This window comes from Pongo abelii, chromosome 3, assembly GCF_028885655.2.
Source record: "Pongo abelii isolate AG06213 chromosome 3, NHGRI_mPonAbe1-v2.0_pri, whole genome shotgun sequence".
NCBI classification, from domain to species: Eukaryota; Metazoa; Chordata; class Mammalia; order Primates; family Hominidae; genus Pongo; species Pongo abelii.
The window spans coordinates 90,521,966-90,542,519 of record NC_071988.2 but is presented as its reverse complement, the minus strand read 5'-3'; the positions used below and the strand labels follow the sequence as shown (position 1 = coordinate 90,542,519).

Below are 20,554 nucleotides of genomic sequence, written 5' to 3'. Positions count from 1 at the left end.
AGAGCTTCTAGGTGAGGTATGTCAGTTGTTAATCACTTCATCAGCTGGAAAGTAATTTGTATATTCCCAAAAGGAAAATCTGGGTGACACATAATGCATGCACTCAAGGACATTAAAAATATTGAACAATATTGCCACTCTGCGGCAATATTTGCTCAGAAACTGTGTTCAAACATCCTTTTAAGAAAGATTTACCTCATTTCAGGTTAACAGATTATTAATAGAATAAAAACAAAGTTGTTTATTTTGTGACATTCATCTTTTCCTTCCTAATTCTACTTTGATGGAAATTTGTGGTGAGACTTTTTAAAAGTACAAATTAACTGAATTACAAGACAGTCTATGAAACAAGTTCAGGAGTGGGCATTTAGAAGATAAATACTTTCTAAGAGTGAGAAATATAAGGAATGCTGCAAATATTCAGAAAAAGAAAATATTGTGATTTAGACAAAATATTTTCAAATGAAGCGAAGTAACTGTAATTGTACTTAAAACATATCTGTTTGGATAAAAAGAAAGTGAAATTCTACAGTCAGAAAAACAATGTCAAGAAACACAAAATGATGCTAATATCATAATTGTGAGAATACATAGAGAAAATGAAGACGGTCTATTTGAGAATGTTTAGATAAATAAGAATAGATCACACCCCTGCCTCATTGTTGACACAATGCTGCTTTCTTATACTAGAAACTCTTCATATACAATTAAATTATCTCTTGTTCTGGAGACAGCCACATTTACAATAAGAATGAAATTTATTATTCACACATACAAACACAAAATCGTTCATCCTTTTCTTTATTCACTTGCTTTCCAAAACCTCTATTGTCTATACTTAAATCATTGTGACATTGATTGGTATTGATATGTACCAAGTTAGAGAAAGTATAAAGAAAGATAGCATTTTAACAAGTTGTCTAAGAAACGGGCTTTTTTGTTTCTTATGCTGACAGTTGTATTCTAGCTCTGAGTCCTGTGAGAAGGGGGTGGTGTGGCCAATGAAATACAGTCTTTGTATCAATTTAATGTTGATACTTGATGAACTTGCTCAGAACACCAAGAGGTAACTGTGCTTGTCACCTTCAGCTTCCATCCTCATTGATTCCAACAATCTGCTGTTAAATTTGAGGTTTATCCCACATCTTTTACTGAGAATGAACTTGATTTCATTTTTATGAAATTGATCAAGATGTGGACATATAAATTTCCAAAGAGTACATTGTTGGCATATGATTCAAAGATGCAAAAACTACATGTCATGAATGTTCTGATACTGTTCAAAAGCTCTTTGAGTATGCTGTTTTGAATAAGAAAATTATGAGGAACAACAAGATTCCAGAATTTATGGCATTCTTGCAGATGTCAGTTCTCAGTAATGAGCTGCTATCTGAACAGCTTAATCTGTTAAACATTTGTTATATATTTGGTCTACTATCATCCATTTACAACTGGCAGTATGTACCAAGAACTCTGTGGAGGAATTACATTACCTCCTTCTGATGTAACTGTTGTCATATCAGAACTTAGTACCAAAATACGTTTGCAGAAAGGTGAAAAATCTGTTGCATTGTCTTCATTTTGACTTTGCATTTGAGATTTTTAACAAAAAGAAGTGGGATCAGTTTTACAGTGAAGTATTAGGTAAGTTAGTATTTAATTTATTAACTTTTCCCTCCAATATGTGGAAGGAAACCTTCCTTTTTTGTGTCTGTTAGAGTGTGTTTATAAATTAAAATAAAAAATAACCTTTTTGGTTATGTGAAAGACAAGGGTTGGCAAGGTTGTGGAGACATTGAAACCCTCATACATTGTTGGTGAGAATAGAAAATTATTCACCCACTCTGAAAAAGTCTAGCAATTCATCAAATGGTTACACTTACATTTACCACATAATTCAGTAATTGCCTTTCTAGGCATGTACCCAAGAAAAATAAAAACACGTCCACAGAAATCATGTACATCAATGTTAATCAATGCTATTCATAATGGCCAAAAGTGGAAGAAAATCAATATCCATCAACTGATAAATGAATAAATAAATTGTGTTTATAAATAGCATCCGATACTATTTGGCAATAAAAATGAAGTTCTTATTTACACTATTCTATGGATGGTCCTTTAAAAACATTAAACTAAATAAAAGAAGCCAGCCACAAAAGACCACATATTATATAGTTCCATTTACTTTTAAAAAGATCCTGAATAGGTGTATTTGTAGAGGCAGAAATTAGATTACTGGTTGCCCAGTGCAGTGTGGATGCAGAAATTCGATGGGGAGATTAGAGCTAATATATAGGATTTTTTCTTTTTTTAGATAAAACTGATTGTTATGTTGGATGCACAAGTCTGTGAAATTACTAGGAAATACTTAATTTTAAATAATAATTGATGAATCACAGTATTTGAATTATACTTCAACAAAGTTTTACAAGATATTCTGTGAACCATGATATTCAAAAATGCTATTTGCATTGTATAATCACTTCATCTCTTATTCTGTCTCAAGGGCCCTGCAGGACTCTCTCACTTGCCACTGTTCTTGACACTATTATAAAATACGTTACATAAAACAGAGTACTTGCAAGGTCATTAATCTTAGGTGGATGATAACGAATACGAACATAAAAGAAACATCAAACATCCTTGAGTAAATATGAAGTAATCGAACTTTGTTTGTCTCCTTGCCATCCATGTACTCAGGATGCTCATATAATAAATTTACTTTGAATTGGAGTTATGTTTTAACTTGATTGATTTATCTCTGTATATAAGTATGCGAAAGAAACAGTGATTTGAAAAGAATGATCGCATTGCGCCAGGATGGCTCTGAAATGGACTTCAGTTCTTCTGCTGATACATCTCAGTTGTTACTTTAGCTCTGGGAGTTGCGGAAAGATGCTGGTGTGGACCGCAGAATACAGCCATTGGATGAATATGAAGACAATCCTGAAAGAGCTTGTTCAGAGAGGTCATGAGGTGACTGCACTGGCATCTTCAGCTTCCATTCTTTTTGATCCCAATGATGCATCCACTCTTAAACTTGAAGTATATCCTACATCTTTAACTAAAACTGAATTTGAGAATATCATCATGCAACAGGTTAAGAGATGGTCAGGCATTCGAAAAGATACATCTTGGTTATATTTTTCACAAGAACAAGAAATCCTGTGGGAATTTTATGATATATTTATAAACTTCTGTAAAGATGTAGTTTCAAATAAGAAACTTATGAAAAAACTACTAGAGTCAAGATTTGACATTGTTTTTGCAGATCCTGTTTTTCGCTGTGGTGAGCTGCTGGCTGAGCTATTTAACATACCCCTTTGTGTACAGTCTCCGCTTTACTCCTGGCTACACACTTGAAAGGCATGGTGGAGGACTGATTTTCCCTCCTTCCTACATACCTGTTGTTATGTCAAAATTAAGTGATCAAATGACTTTCATGGAGAGGGTAAAAAATATGATCTATGTGCTTTATTTTGACTTTTGGTTCCAAATATGTGATATGAAGAAGTGGGATCAGTTTTACAGTGAAATTTTAGGTAAGAATTTGTTTAATCAGTAACGTGAAGATCTAACTTATTTGTGTCTTTGAAGCAGAGCTTATATAAAGCCATAAAGTCAGGGAAGTGGAGTTTTTGGTAAGTGAATTTGTGAAATGAAAATACAAGATGATCTATCAATCTCACAAATATTATAGAAAAGCTTAAATTATAAGGTCTGTTAAAACCCTGTGGCCATCACTCATACAGAACACCCCAGGAAATCATAAACCTATATATTAGTACACCTAAGACTTTAAGCAGTTACACATCTGTTTTACTATATAATGTTTTAGATCTTAAAAACAGTAAAATCCATCAAGTAACATCTTACCAAATGCATAGATTTAGAATGAGTAATTACACATTTTTCTACAACTATTCATATAACTGCAGAAAGTTTTCTTGTAAACCTCAATTTTCTTATTTAGATATTGAAAGATATTCCCATGTTTCCAGAAGGTTTCCTTCACAGTAGAGAGAGATAATGTCTACATCTCAGATGCAAAAGTCAATAAGGGTAATTTGAAGTTTCTAAAGTTTCTATACTCCTTCACTAAAGAATTGGAATTTATTCATTTAAAGTCTAATTATCTTGTTGAAGTGTGAAGGTTGTTATATCTATATAGTTTATTTGAAACTATGTCTCTTTATTTAAAAATATGAGACAGATTAGGGTTGAGTACTGATCTCTACTTCAATAATTTCTCAAAATTTCTAGCTATAATTTACAAATATATTTACTTAAAAGATAATATTATTAAGATCTTAGCTCAAATCCAAATGAGTAGTTGGGACAAGGATTTCTGCCATACTCTCAAAATAGTCCAGAGTTCACTTGAAGAACCAAAGATAAAAGGAATAGCTTAATGAGTTGTGTAAACTAGACTGTTAGAAAATTGTTTTTATGGGTACAGTAGAATTAATGGATTATGGAGCTCAAAGAGTTGTTTAAATATCTATATGCTACTATTGAAGCTTTAAAGAAAATAAATTGATGTTTAATTCTCTATGACTTATTTTAGTAATTGTGAGTATACTGATGTGACATTAGAGATGTTGCTTAACCTCATAATTCTCCCACCACTTTGTCTTTTTTATAAATAAACGTGTGCAAAATATATAATACATAAAAGTATATTATTCATATATATGAATATATGTATATATTTTTCAAAGCACACAAACTTTACCTACATCTTTGCCTACATTATTCTAACCCCTTTCAGAAAGTTATGTAAAGTAATTATCTTATGTCATCCACTTTTTCTTTTCTTTATTCCTGTCAGGAAGACCCACTATCTTATTTGAGACAATGGGGAAAGCTGACATATGGCTTATGCGAAACTCCTGGAGTTTTCAGTTTCCTCATCCATTCTTACCAAACGTTGATTTTGTTGGAGGACTCCACTGCAAACCTGCCAAACCCCTACCTAAGGTAAACATACTTTCGTTGGTTTTATTTTGTTGGCTTCGAAGTTTCAGTAGAAATGAGTCTATAGTTTTCATTCAAAATGTTTGACTTACACTGAAAGAAAGATGGGAAGTAGGTGGTGTAAAGCAGATACCAATTAGAAACTCATGTATATGTTAATACCATCACACGTATGTGAGTTTTATGCATATTACAAATAGAGAGGAATAGTAAGGAGACTTTGAAAATAGAGTTGATTAAAGTAAAGTCTTGATTATGCAACACCTAAGAAGGTATTGGTCATTCATTCAAAGAATATTTATAAAGGGATTAGCACAAAACCCAAGTAAGTGCAGAAATTTCAGAGAAAAAAATAGACACAGTTTCTGTCCCCACATACCTTACATTCTACTTTGAAATATAGAAAAGTAATTAATGAAAATGTTATAAAAAACTATTATCTCAAGGAAAAATCCAATGTCAAGAAAGCATCAGTGGAGATAATAGAAAGTATCCTGGAGTCACTGATTAGTAAGATGAGGGCTAAACAATATGCAGGAATAGGTAAAAGAATGATGGGGAGAGGCAGACAAAAAGGGAAAGCAGATAAACTGGTCAGGACAGTTCTCAAGTCCTCAGGTTTTATTTTCAGGGAATGACTAAGAATCAGATTATACCAAGAGGTAAATCAGAGCCAGATACATATTAGGAGTGGAAATATTCATTAAGAATGTTGAAAAACTACTAAAAAGACTTAAGAAATAAATATGTATGAAACGATTCTCTTTTTTAAGAAAAGCCTCCAAGATATTCAATGGATTAAATTACAGAAGGGCCACACTGTAAAGAGCCAACCATTCAGGAAATTTTGCATGGATTCAGGTAGCAGATGATGGAAAAGTTTACTAGAATGTTGATAGAAATAATTATGCCTACATTTACAAAAATAGTGCCAACTTCATATTTTGTTGTGTGGAAAAAATATTAAAACAGACAAAACACTTAAAATGTCTCTAGCATATAGTCAGTGACTCAGAAATGTTATTAGTTTTGCAATTATGGTTATTTTATTATTATTACTAATCTAACTACTTAACGTGTGAAAGTCACTTGAGATATCAATCCTCATTTAATGGAACCAGATTATTCAGCACATGAAGGTTATATGCTCTTGCAAAGTCATAGATGACAGATACCCTGTGGACTTGATTAAAATTAGACATATCAATTGTGACAGTAAGATGAGCTAGTTGAAATTCTAAAATTCTACCATAAGTAACAAGGATCTTCACCAGTATTCGAGCTTAAAACACTTCCTCAACAATATAAATGTGTGCCTTAAATATGTGCAGACAAACACAGGGTTCACTTGACTTTAATAAAGCATTTAAATCATTTCTGCACTGAGATCCCAGAATTTTACGTTTTAGAGCATAAACATACACTATTAGAGCAGATGATGTCTGCCTTATGACAAGCAACTCAAGTAAAGCTTCCTGGGGGAACATGTCTCAACATCATAGGTGCCTGACAGAGAAGCACAGAGATAGTGAACAATGCATGTATAATAAAGACCAAATAATTTCTACCACTTGTATCTGAATAGTGCCCTTAGTTTCAATACGAAAAAAATTCTGTCAGCATATAAGATTATATTCTTTTTGAAGGAACACAAGAACCTCATATATTTTAAATTAATATCACATTTAAGACATATATACAAAGTAAGCCTTCTTCAATGCGTTATTACTCAACCTCTTAAAAGAACATTTTTGCTTACATAAAACTGAGATTTTATTCCATTGTTAAAACTCCATATCTATGTTTAATGCAAATTGTATGGGCTTTATATAGTCACTTTCTCAAGAGACAAAAGCTGAGGTAAAGACTAATGAAAAATCTATGCCACTCTACACTACTCTCGAAAGATTTCCCGTTCAGATTAAGGGAAACTGACAGTGTGAATAGGAGGAGGAAGAGAGTGGGAGGTGTAAAAGGACAAGAAAAAAGGTTGACTAGTAGTACAATAGTGGTAATTACTAATACTAGGTCTTGTTATTAACTTGCAGAAAGCTTTGAATGCAAGTCAATGGTTGTGAAACCAGTTATTTAACTGTTTATTATGTAAAATAATTGCTAACCCAGGTTGCGTTCTTTTCAATTGTATATTACATTCTCAGACAATTTCTATATATTTTAAGAGAATAAGACACTTGACAAAATGCATCAAGTGTTTTAAAAATGCATATTGTTATTAATTTTATAATATATTCACATGAAATCATAAAAAAAATCAAGATGTACCTATTAAACATTATGGAAAATATTCACAAAATTAACATTAGAAGTAATCTAACATCTTATATGAAAGAATGATTAAAATTTATGTGCATACAATAGCATTAAAATAATTTTATCAATGAAATGTTCAATTACACCATCAGCCATAGTACAAATAAAGTGAGTTAGAAAATGATAAATATAACAAGATGGCAAGTTTTTGCAGGATAAAATGTATATACAATAAGATTAAAATTTTCTAAATAAGTGTCACATGTGTACATTGACCTATATAAATAAGACAAAATCCATAATAAAAAAACTACATATTTTCTATAAATAATATCTCTAGGTAGAAGTTTCAGAAAAATTATTTTTAAAAAAAATTTTCATACTTTTATAAAATTTCTTACATTAATTTTATATTATTTTTATAATAGTATCACAAAAGGAGAAACAACCAGTCAATATCAGTGATGAATCTCTAAACAGAGGTTAGATTCCTTCAACACTGGGTAGAAAAACAAGGCTCTGATATCAAGCCAGTGAGATGAAACACTGAAAACGAGTTACAATAAATGTGGCTATAGGTAACTGCAATCACATACAACACCTAGAAGCCGCAGGCATTACGTGGAATAGTAGTACAAGGACTCTCACGTTAATGTAAGATTAAAAATCATATTTTAAAAAACACTGCCATATGTGGTGCACTGTTTACATTTAGACATTTTTGTCTTTGTTTTGTTAAAAACCATTTGGAAAAGTTTTACTCCAATGATTAAATCTGAAAATATTTAAATTTAAATATTGGTATACATTGGGGAACTCAAGTCAGAATAATTCTCAATCAATTGCAGCCAAGCACATCTTCACCAGGAGTGTAATGTGGTGTGCGTGAGCTACTCAAAAGAGAGACAAGATCTCCCCTGAAGAAAGGCCTGGTGGCGTCTTCTATTTTGGTGCCAGTGCTGCCTCTGAGACACAACAAAGTGATGATGAGAGTTCCTCACATGCAGTTATAAATAACACATCAATTTAACAGTGTGATTTCAGGGCAATAGGTGCTCCACCTAAACAATAACCTGAAAGGTACAATTATTCAACTACTAACTATAAACCCTACAATTTGGTATGATAAATGAGACTCTCAAGACTGATCCATAAAAATTCCAAATCACAATAGTAGACTCAGGAATGTCAGTGATTCTTAACCACCAGCTTTTATTTTCATTTTTTATTTTTTGAAAAACTACTGGAAAACTCTGACAAACTTTAAGTGAAGCATAAAGCATTGTAGAGGAACATAAATGTAGATATAAAATTATCCCAACTGTGAATAGCTTTTCCTCGGTGCTCATATTTAGGGAAGTAAACAACTAATGGCTTCAAACTAAAAGAATTCTACAGAAAACCTGCTTGAAATAAACACAAGTGATTTAGCAGAACAAACATATAGGATTAAAGCCTAGTGGTGCCACTTTTTCAAGAACTTATATTAGTAATTATAGTATTATAAGTGAAGAGTCTGGGTATATTTTTTAACATTATCTCCCTGACTACAATGTAATAGCTCCGTTTCTTTTCTCCATTACACACATGCAGACACATACATACATATACACACATATTTACACAAATATCCTTAACAGAGGCCAACTATCTCAAACATCTTCTTGCAAAGAAACTGAGTGATTGAGTCAGTTAAAAAATATTATTTACTCCAATAATTCCTCAAAATACTTGATTTTCTCTCTTTAATATTTTGTACCAATTCTTTCAGTGGTGCCTGCTGTGGTGATACTCTTTTGTGATGAAACGATTTTTTTTCACAGGAAATGGAGGAGTTTGTACAGAGCTCTGGAGAAAATGGTGTTGTGGTGTTTTCTCTGGGGTCAATGATTAGTAACATGACAGCAGAAAGGGCCAACGTAATTGCAACAGCCCTTGCCAAGATCCCACAAAAGGTAAGATAAAGTGCCTTACTGGTGTGGAAAACTACTGAAAGAGACTGTTAATCTTTGTGATCTACATAGAAAGAATATTAAGAGTAGATTGAACTCTTTACAGCCAAATACAGCCTTAAATATGCTTGTGTAGCTTCCACCGACACAAGTAATAGTTGTGCCTCAGACTTAGTGGTTACATGTGGCCCTGGGGGAGTTACTACCCTTGGTGTGCATGAGTGGTTCCTATTAGCATCAGTGGGAACTCAGTACTCCATATGTATCCACAAAAGGGAACTTGAGACCCATGGTTATTTTTAATTTCTGATATTAAGAGTCATACATACTGCTGAAATTAACTCAATATATTTCAGGTAAGTGAAAATGGTGTCTAATGTAGTCTTTAGAATGACTTTCAGGTGTTTTCAACTAAAAATATATATCCAGAACTGCATCTTTGTAGAAATACAAGTAAGACGTATGATCACTTTCTTCAAAGCTGTTTTCCTAATCTCAGCAGTATCCAATGAGTGAAGAACATTTGACTTACTCTTGGGCCACCTCTATTCACTACTCTGGAAGCTCTTGGTGAATGTTTACAATTAAGGAATGTACTATTTCTGTTTGTACTTTAAGTCAAATGTTTATGTGAAATATGTGACAACAAATAGAGAACACTGCCTGAAGCAGGAAGATGAAAGAGAAAGGATGGAGATGGATCCTGACCTGAAGGTGGATCCTGTACAGTATAAAATGTGGCCCCACAATGACTCAGTATTAACTACCAGATTAACAACTCCTCCCAATGGAGGCAGCGAAGGAAATATAGGAAGGAGTCAAACAGAAGGAAGCCAGGCAGAGGAACAGGTTCAGATGCCCCCTTCATAGAACATAGTAGGAATATATTTTCTTCTATATAGAGTAAACCAGCGACCTTTGTGTATTTGTCAATTACTTTTTAATTTCCTGTCTGATAAAGCTTTCTTGTAATGACCTCTAACTTTTTGCTGAAACCTGAGTTACTTTAACACTGACGTAGCAAATAAAAAACACTGTAAATTATTGTTCAGTTTATGAGGATTGCTTTGGAGTTTCAAAATTAGTAACTTAAAAATGTCTTGGCTATAGCAGAACATATTAATCACTGTTGTCAAAGCTTTGTAGCACATTGTCTAAGTGTTAATAATCAGTTGACCAAATTCAGAAAAATACAATTTTGAGTTTATTCAATAGCTTTATTTTTATTCATGATACCAACAGGTTCCTCATTTCTAGGCCAAAAAAAAATCCAAAATTAACAATAACGGTAATATTCTGAATTTGTGTCAAAAATTGTCACTTGAAATTTTTCTTGGAAGTAGTGCTTGATAATTTGTAATTCCAATGAAGTTATACATAAAACCTTGGCAGCATTTATTTATTTCTTGTAAGTAACTTATTTTATAGACTTGCTATTTTGTCAGGCAAAGAACAACAGGCTTTAATATAATAACCTACCGACAAGTAGGTACATTTAAACTACTTCTCATATTATTCAAAAACAAATGAATACATTACAATAAAATTTGGAGATGAAAACTAATATAAAATACATAAAACAAACATATAGGTCATTACTAAATAGTTACTGTTAATGACTCCCTATAATTTTTTACACTTTTTAAATAATATTTCTATTTTTAAAATTAAATTAATTTAACTTTTATTATTAACGTTTATTTTAAGTTCAGGAGTACATGTGCAGGTTTTTTACATAGGTGAACTTGTGTCATGGGGGTTTGTTGTACTGATTGTTTCATCACCCAGGTATTAAGACTAATATTTGTTTATTATTTTTCCTGATCCTCTCTTTCCTCCCACCCTCCACTCTCCAACACATCTCAGTGTATGTTGTTGCCACCTATGTGTCCACGTGTTCTCATCTTTTAGCTTCCACTCGTAAGTGAGGACATGTCACATTTGGATTTCAATTCCTATGTTAGTTTGCTAAGGCTAACGGCCTCCAGCTCCATCCTTATCCCTGCAAAATACATATTTTTGTTTTTTTAAGGCTGCATAATATTCTGTAGTGTATATATGCCATATTTTCTTTATTCAGTCCATAATTGATGGTCATTTAGGTTGACTGCATGTCCTTGCTATTGTGAATAGTACTGCAACTAACATATATGTTCATGGATCTTTATAAAAGAACAAGTTATAGTCCTTTGGTTAGATACTCAATAATGGGATTGCTGAGTTTCATGGTATTTTTGCCTCTAGGTTTCTGAGGAATGGCCACACTGTCTTCCACAATGGTTGAACTAACATACATTCCAACCAACAGAGTATAAGCATTCCTTTTCTATACAACCTAGCCAACATCATGATATTTTTTGAATTTTTAATAATGGCCATTCTGACTGCTGTGAGATGCTATGTCATTATGGTTTTGCTTTGAATTTCTCTAATGATCTGTGATGTTAAGTTCTTTTTCTTCATATGATGGTTGGCCGCAGGTGGGTCTTCTTTTAAAAAGTGTGACAATTTTTTGAATACTTGAACTTTTCATTGATAATCTTATTTTTCTATAGAACTATTTTGGAAAATCATGGTTTTTTATGTATCTAAATCATTATAAAAGTTAAGAAAATAAAATGTGAGTATTCTTTTTACATCAGTCTTTGAGTAGATTTATTTACAAACATCCCTTGATCTCATTCCTACCCTTTTTACAGTTCTAACGTTCTATAATTTTTGAGTTCCACTCGTGGAATAAGATATGCTCTTTACTGTAACAGGTTCTGTGGAGATTTGATGGGAATAAACCAGATGCCTTAGGTCTCAATACTTGGCTCTACAAGTGGATACCCCAGAATGACCTTCTAGGTAACACTCTGGTGAACAAATACTGGATATATTAGTAACTGCACATTAGAGTGTTAATAGTTCATCTTGAAACATGCTTATTGAATATTTCTTATAGGAAAACAAAAAAGAACTTCTTTATATTTATTTTCCAGTCCTAGGGGGAAAATATGCTATAATTGTTGGCATTTTATGATATACACTCACATTCTTTATGGTCAGAATCAGAGAGAATCTTTATTTTAGGTGCTATTATATCTCACAGAATTTTTCAATATCTTCCTGGGCTGTCTCTCTGTCTCCTATTTCTACAAATTTACATGTTTTCTCCTCTCCTGCAGGATTATTTCAAATGCCAGTAAATATAATAGCTCTTGTATCACCAGTGACTGTATTTTCTGGAGGACTAAATTCCTAATCTTAATCTTAAAGTAATGACACATTTCATGGTGAAGTGTAACCCGTCTTTCCTCAATCCTAGCACCACCACCAACCCACTGCCTGCTGCCTTGCACACCCCACATATCACACTCTGTGATTGTACTTAAAATAAAACTTTATTTCATGCCCATCTCTTTGCTGTCCTCTTTTGTGCACATTTAAAAAATCTAGAATGCACTTTTCATTAGTCCAACTGGAAATCTTGTATTATGTTTTGCAGTCTGAAGTCACACACACCATAGAGACTTCAGTTATATCTCCTAAACAAGTACGTGTTTATTTCTCTGAAATCTGAAAAGTAATAGCAAATTAGTTTAATGTGTTATCTAGAAAACACTGTCACTTTCAGAGCCTTTCATTTTGTATCTCATTTTATTCCTATGAATAATTTTGCTAAAATTCATCCAATCCTAGGTCATCCAAAAACCAGAGCTTTTATAACTCAAGGTGGAGCCAATGGCATCTATGAGGGAATCAACCATGGGATCCCTATGGTGGGCATTCCATTGTGTTGGGATCAGCCTGATAACATTGCTCACATGAAGGCCAAGGGAACAGCTGTTAGATTGGACTTCCACACAATGTCGAGTACAGACCTGCTGAATGCACTGAAGACAGTAATTAATGATCTTTTGTGAGTAGATCAATATTTTTCACTAGGTGGTATTTGTAGACAGCTTCTCTTTTCAATAGTGAGCATGAGTTTCATCCTTTTTAAAAGAGAGTAATCTTGAAAGAATTTAAATGATTTAACCAACCTGAAATCTGCTTTGTTTTTTATCTGTTATTTAAAAATTGTATTTGAATCCCATACATCTAATGAGTAACCAGTTAGTGAAACAATTTTCTAAACAAAAATAATTTTAAAATGATGTAGATAATATAAAAAATACATTTCTTAAAATTTTAACATAATGAATCCATAATAGAAAGGAAGAATAAACTTGAAATAATATAATAAAATGTTTTAATTAAATATCTACAGTGACTCAGAAGATAACTATTTTCTTGCTGAAAAATTAATTTTTGTCATCATTATTGTAACAGACTTAAAAATGAGATTTAATTTTGATAGCTTAAAATCCACCTATTTATGCCATAAAATCCAAATATTTTTACTATGTTTACAAAGTCATTAAACTATCACCATTATATAATTTTAGAACATTTTTATCAACACAAAAGAAACTGCAATGACACCAAAATCACTTCTCATAACTGCTTAGTCCTAGTCTAACACCAATTTGTTTTCTTTCTCTATAAGTTATTCTCTCTAGATATTTCATATAAATGGAATCATACAGTCTCAGGTGTGTGTAAATGACATTTCACCTAGCCTAATTCTTTGTTGTTTTCTTATGGTTTTTATTTTACTTCATATTGTTGTGTGTTTTAATACTTCATTTCCTTTACACTTGTGTAATATTTTATAGTATGGATATGTCATAATCTAGTTGTTCATTTGTCAGTTCACTGGCCTTTTGATTGTTTCCAATTGTGGCTACTAGGAATATTGCTATGCATGTTTTTGCAAAAACATGTTTTCCTTTCTTTTGGGTTGATACTATAAGTGGAATTGCTACCTCATGTGAGAACTGTATGTTTATGAAGAACTGCTAAACTGTTTTCCAAAGTACTTGTTCCATTCATCACTACCATCAGCAGTACAACATGGTTCCAATTCCTCCACACTGTTGCCAAACCTCTTATTTTCTGTCTTTTTGTGACAGTCTTCTTAGTGGTTGTAAAATGATCTCTCATCCTGGTCTTGGATTGCATTTTCATTACTGCTGAAGATGTTGAGAATGTTTATATGTGCTTATTGATCATTCAAATATCTTCTTAGAAAACATGTCTATTCCAATGCTTGGAACATTTTTAACTTTGCTATTTGTCTCATTATTAGGTTTTAAGGACTATCTATGTATTATAGGTCAAATCAGATATATAATTTTTAAATATTTTGTCTCATTCTGGGTGCACTAACTGTTTACTTTTTGTTGATGGTCTTTGAAGCACAAAAAATATAGTTTTAAGTTATATTTTTAATAATTGATTTTGTTCACACTCCAAAGATAACAATGTGCAAAATTCCTTGCGGAGTCCAGCTACCATCAATTCAGCATTTATAACTACTCTCAATAAAGTTTTTGTGTAAGGAGGGTATCATCTAAAGGAATACTTTAAAAATACTTTATCCTAAAGAAAATAGAAGGATAATGAATGATCAATATACCTTTAAAGAAGATGGGAAATAATTGAAAAGCAACACAAACCAACTCGGACAAATAGAAAAGAAATATAAAACAAAGTGGTGGATTTAAATGTGATTATACAAATACTTTCACTCAATCTAAACAGGCTTTTAATAAAAGAGCAAATAATGAGTAAGGACATAAAACATTTGAAGAACACAATTAACAAATGGAATCTTATAATGTAAAATGATATACACACACATATATACATATACAATACACGTATATGTATTGTATATATCAACTTAAAGACACATTTTCCTAGAGTACGTCAAATAGTTAATCTTTACTTGAAGTGATGTGTTGTGGGCAGTAAATCAAGACTTAGAAAATATAAAAAGATTCAATATCATGAAGACTATATGATCCAGCCATAGTGGAAATAAAGGAGGTTAAAAATACTATTACTAAAATATCTTTAAATTTTGGAAACTAACAAAATACACTTCAAAAAAATTTAAAGTCAAGAAGTGAATCATAAGTATGCATGCACTTTTATCTCAGCAATTCTGCTCTCAATTGTATACCCAACAGATATACATAAATACATAAATCTAATGCTGTATAGAAGAGTGTTCATGACAAAATTATCAACAGTGTCCAAAAATTGTTAGCAACCCAAATATCTATTCATCATAAAATGAAGACATAATCTGTGGTTTATCAATCAACAGAATACTACATAGCAATGGAATTACCTAAGAACTGCTACATTAAAGAAAAAGACACTTTTGAGTACATATTATATAATTCAATTACATAAACAAGCAAAACTAATGTTGTTATTCAAAGTCAGGCTAATCCTTAGTTGGAGGACAAAAGTGGTCACTAAAAGGTTCAGAAAAAGGGAGTTATTCTAGGCAGGTTGTGATAGCATATACCATGACCTGAACAGTAGGTAAATTGGTATCTTCACCTCAAGATAATGTTCAAGATGATCTTCCATTTTTGAACTACTCAATTAGTATATGTATCTTTTGTATTTTATATTTAAAGGTATATTTTATGAGGTATATAAATCATTTACAAAATTCAAGGAATCACATAGAAAATAATCACAGAAAATAGAGAAAATCCTAGAGGCTCCATCATAGTCTGGCCAGTAAAAGCCTCTCTTAGAGGTAACACTTAGAGGGAAGCCACAAAAAGGGAGAGACGCATGCCTTGGGTTGTAGCAAGAAAGAATACTCCAAGAGCAGGAGAGAAGGGACAAAATGTGTAAAGTGCTAAGATGGGAACACCTTTAGAAGCTTCAAGAAAATTAGAAGGCCAATCTAGAAGACAGTGTGCAGGGGAAATGTGTTAGAAAAGAGCTTGCCAGTGTCTTACAATGTAGGGTTCTGTAGACCAAATAACAGAGTTGAATTTTATGATTAAAATAATGAGAAGCCAGACAAAAATCTTAATCAGAGGAGTGCCATACTCTGACTTTAATTTCAAAAAATCATTCTGGCTACAGGGTGGGAAACAGAAGGAGACAAAACAGTAATGTAAAAGCAAAGTGACTAGCTATGAGGCATGTCACTCACCATGATAAAATTCCTTTTTAGGAACTTACAGATGATAATTCTCACATTGCATTTTCACAATCTTTCTTACAGCACTTAAAATGGCTCATGATGTTGAGCATGAGCTCATATGCCTGTTTGAGAACTAAGAGTGTAATCAGATTGTTCATAATACAAAGGATAAATGCTTAAAGGATGAATATCCTATTTTTCATCATGTGATTATTTCACATTGTATCAAAACATCTCATGTACCCCATAAATATGTACACTTAATATGGACCCACAAAAACTTAAACAATTAAAAACAATCAAAATGCCGTATATTTTCTCTGCTTGAAAAAAATTAACCTTCTCACCTGACCTTCTATTTCTACTTTAAAAATATTTGTCAATGAGAAAAGTCCAATTTAAAAGCCAAACTATCTATGATGACTCAAATTAAAATACACAAATTCTCTGTCAATTCTTTGACATTTACTTTGAATTATTTGACACTTTAAAAGCCTTTCGTAGACTTGATATGTACAGGCAAATTAACTTACTTTCAGTGTTGGTATCTGTATTTTTATCCTTCAAATACAAAGAGAATATTATGAAATTATCAAGAATTCAACATGATCAACCAGTGAAGCCCCTGGATCGAGCAGTCTTCTGGATTGAATTTGTAATGCACCACAAAGGAGCCAAACACCTTCGAGTTGCAGCCCGTGACCTCACCTGGTTCCAGTACCACTCTTTGGATGTGATTGGGTTTCTGCTGGCCTCTGTGGCAACTGTGATATTTATCATCACAAAGTTTTGCCTGTTTTGTTTCTGGAAGTTTGCTAGAAAAGGGATGAAGGGAAAAAGGGATTAGTTATGTCTGACATTTGAAGCTGGAAAACCAGACAGATGGGATGACTTCAGTTTATTCCAGCAAGAAAGAAAAGATTGTGATTCAAGATTTCTTTCTTCCTGTGACCAAAAAAAAAAAAAAAACTTTTCAAAATCTACCTTGTCAAGTAAAAATTTGTTTTTCAGAGATTTACCACCCAGGTAATGGTTAGAAATATTTTGTGGCAATGAAGAAAACTCTAGGGAAAATAAATAATATAAAGCCATATGAGCTCATATTGAAATTTGTTGCACTTATATTGAGATTTGTTGTTTTAATTCACAAGTTACATGAAAAAATTACTCAGCTTAACTATATTTCACACATTTTACATAAACACAAGAACATTAAGAAGTCTACTGAGAGTATCAGTACTGTTTTGCACATACTCAGAATAATTTGGCTTCATTTTGAACAGGATTCTGTTAACTGTTGCTAAAGAAACTATTATATAGTTAAATTGTATAAAAAGTCTCTCCCTTCCTTTTTGATATTTTGAAATAAGTAGTATTCCTTTACTTTTACACTGCATGCAGCTTCATTGTCACATTTTTTTGCTAAAATTGATTGCCAAATGTTTACTGTTTTAAGAGCTTAAGTCATTTCTCAGTAGAAATTATGTGGAATTAGAAATATAGCCACTCTTACCTGCTTCCTATTGTAAAATTGAACTATTTTGCCACATCTTTGGTTTCCTGAGCAAATTCTATTTTTTCCAGATATTTAAAAATATTTGTCTGGTTGATTGATTTTATTCTGATATTTTTAATTACTTCAATAGTTATTTGGGAACAGGTGGTGTTTGATTAGATGCATACTTTTTTAGTGGTAATTTCTGAGGTTTTGGTGCACATGTCATGTGAGAAGTGTACCTTGCACTGAATATATAGTCTTGTATCCCTCAACCTCTCCCACCCTCCCATCTGAATCCTTAGAGCCCATTACATCATCCTTATGCCTTTGCATCCTGATAGCTTGGATCCCACTTAGAAGTGACAATTTACGATGTTCAGTTTTCTATTCCTGAATTTCTTCACTTAGAATAATGCTCTCCCACTTCATGCAAATTGCCCTTAGTGTCATTAGTTTGTTTATTTTTACAGCTTAGTAGTATTCCATGGTGTATATACATATATATATAGTATGTATATGCATGTGTGTATATATATATGTGTGTGTGTATGTGTGTCTATCAGGGGAACCCACCTTCAACATTTCAATGTAGGTTCTTTCCATTTTCCATAAGTGTTGGCCAGCTGAGAAATAAAGAGAAAGAGTACAAAAAGAGGAATTTTACAGCTGGGCCACCGGGGGTGACATCACATATTGTTAGGACTGTGATGCTCACCTGAGCCTCAAACCAGCAAGTTTTCTATTAAGGGTTTCAAAAGGTGGGGTGGTGGTGGGGGGTGTAAGAACAGGGAGTAGGTACAAAGATCACATGCTTCAAAGGGCAAAAGGCAGAACAAAGATCACATGCTTCTGAGGGAACAGGACAAAGGGCAAAGCAGAACTAATGATAAGGGTCTATATTCAGTGGTGCATGTATTGTCTTGATAAACATCTTAAACAACAGAAAACAGGGTTCGAGAGCAGAGAACTGGTCTGACCACAAATTTACCAGGGTAGAGTTTTTCCCCACCCTAATAAGCCTGAGGGTACTGCGGGAGACCAGGGCATACCTCAGTCCTTATCTCAACCACATAAGACAGACATTCCCAGAGTGGCTGCTTATAGACCTCTCCTCAGGAATGCATTCCTTTCCCAGAGTACTAATATTAATATTCATTGCTAGGCTAAGAATTTAGCAATATCTCCCCTACTTGCACGTCCATTTATAGGCTCTCTGCAAGAAGGAAAATATGGCTGTTTTTGCAGGATCCCACAGGCAGTCAGACCTTATGGTTGTCTTCCCTTGTTCCCTAAAAATTGCTGTTATTCTTTTCTTTTTCAAGGTGCACTGATTTCATATTGTTCAAACACACATGTTTTACAAGCAATTTGTACAGTTAACACAATTACCACAGTGGTCCTGAGGTGACATACATCCTCAGGTTATGAAGATAACAGGATTAAGAGATTAAAGTAAGACAGGCATAAGAAATTATAAAATTATTATTTGGGAACTCACAAAAGTCCATATTAAAATGAAATCTTCACAATTTATGTTCCTCTGCCGCAGCTCCAGCCAGTCCCTCCGTTCAGGGGTCCCTGACTTCCCACAACATCCCTCCCTTTCTTTTTATATAAGTGTGCCATGGTGATGAAGGCTTGTTTGTTCTCTAGGTTTTGACACAGGAATCTTTGACTGGTCTGGCACACTAAAAACAAGTCGATTAAACAGAGAACATTATTCCAAAATTTACTACAGTGGACCCCCCAGTAGACTTAATCCAAGTTGTGGGGTTTAGTCCAGAAAGACTTCCTGCCACCTGACCTAATGCCTCAAAAAGAGGAAAAGGGTTCAAATGGGATTTATCATGGGGTTCAGAATCACGGATGTAAGGGGCGGTAATTGGCACAACAGACAGAAAAGTTTCTCCTTCCCATACTCACAGTCCGGACATGGCAATATCCAGTTTCCAAAGTTCTGGGTGTTCTGGGCTCAGAAAGGGGAATATCATATGAGGCCTCAGGTGAGTAATGCCCTTATCTTCCCATTTTAAGGGAAAGAATGAGCTGAACCTCCTATACAAAGTAGGATGATGATCCTCATCCTCCCAATAAGAAATAAAATAAGTAGCCTCCAGGCATTCCCTTCCACCAGAGGAGCAATTGTTTTTTAAATAGCCCTTTGGTGCCCACTCTATTACTAAACCATGAGTCATTTTTTAATAATATTGCATGTGAGTTAACACAATCTTCCCAATTTAAAGTTTTAGATGGGCACTCAAAATTTTTAGGACATTGTTTTCCTACAGGTTTATATTGATGGTATGGGTATCTCCTATTACTCCCATTTTCATTTGTCTTAAAGGAGAAAGGGAGATGCCAGAGAACAAATGTCCCCATTCTCCTGTAGCTAATCTCTCCGGAAGATAAGCAGCCCAGACTTGAGTTTCTAAATGGATACTACCAGGTGCATGTCTGAGGCACAGAGGAGGGTATTTATAACCCATAGTAACATTGAATGCAGTGTTTTCTTCTCCTGGTTGAGTGGGGCAACAGTCATCTGTAGTTCCGGGGCATCACAGTCCTACTGATATGTGACGTCACCACCCCATGACCCAGCTGTAAAATTCCTCTCTTTTTACTCTTTCTCTTTATTTCTCAGCCGGCCAACACTTACGGAAAATAAAAAGAACTTACATTGAAATATTGCAGGTGGGTTCCCCCGATACACACACACACACACACACACACATATATACACACGTATATCGTTAGTTTAGATTTCCACAGGAGCATCCATTTAGGTGAGGGTTTGAATAAGTGGAG

General features: G+C 33.4%; 1 pseudogene; it reads left to right on the top strand.

Annotated features, from left to right (window-relative positions):
• Window positions 1-2,823: 2,823 nt before the first annotated feature.
• On the top strand, window positions 2,824-17,098 carry LOC103890432 (UDP-glucuronosyltransferase 2B11-like; annotated as a pseudogene).
• The last annotated feature ends 3,456 nt before the right edge of the window (window positions 17,099-20,554 follow it).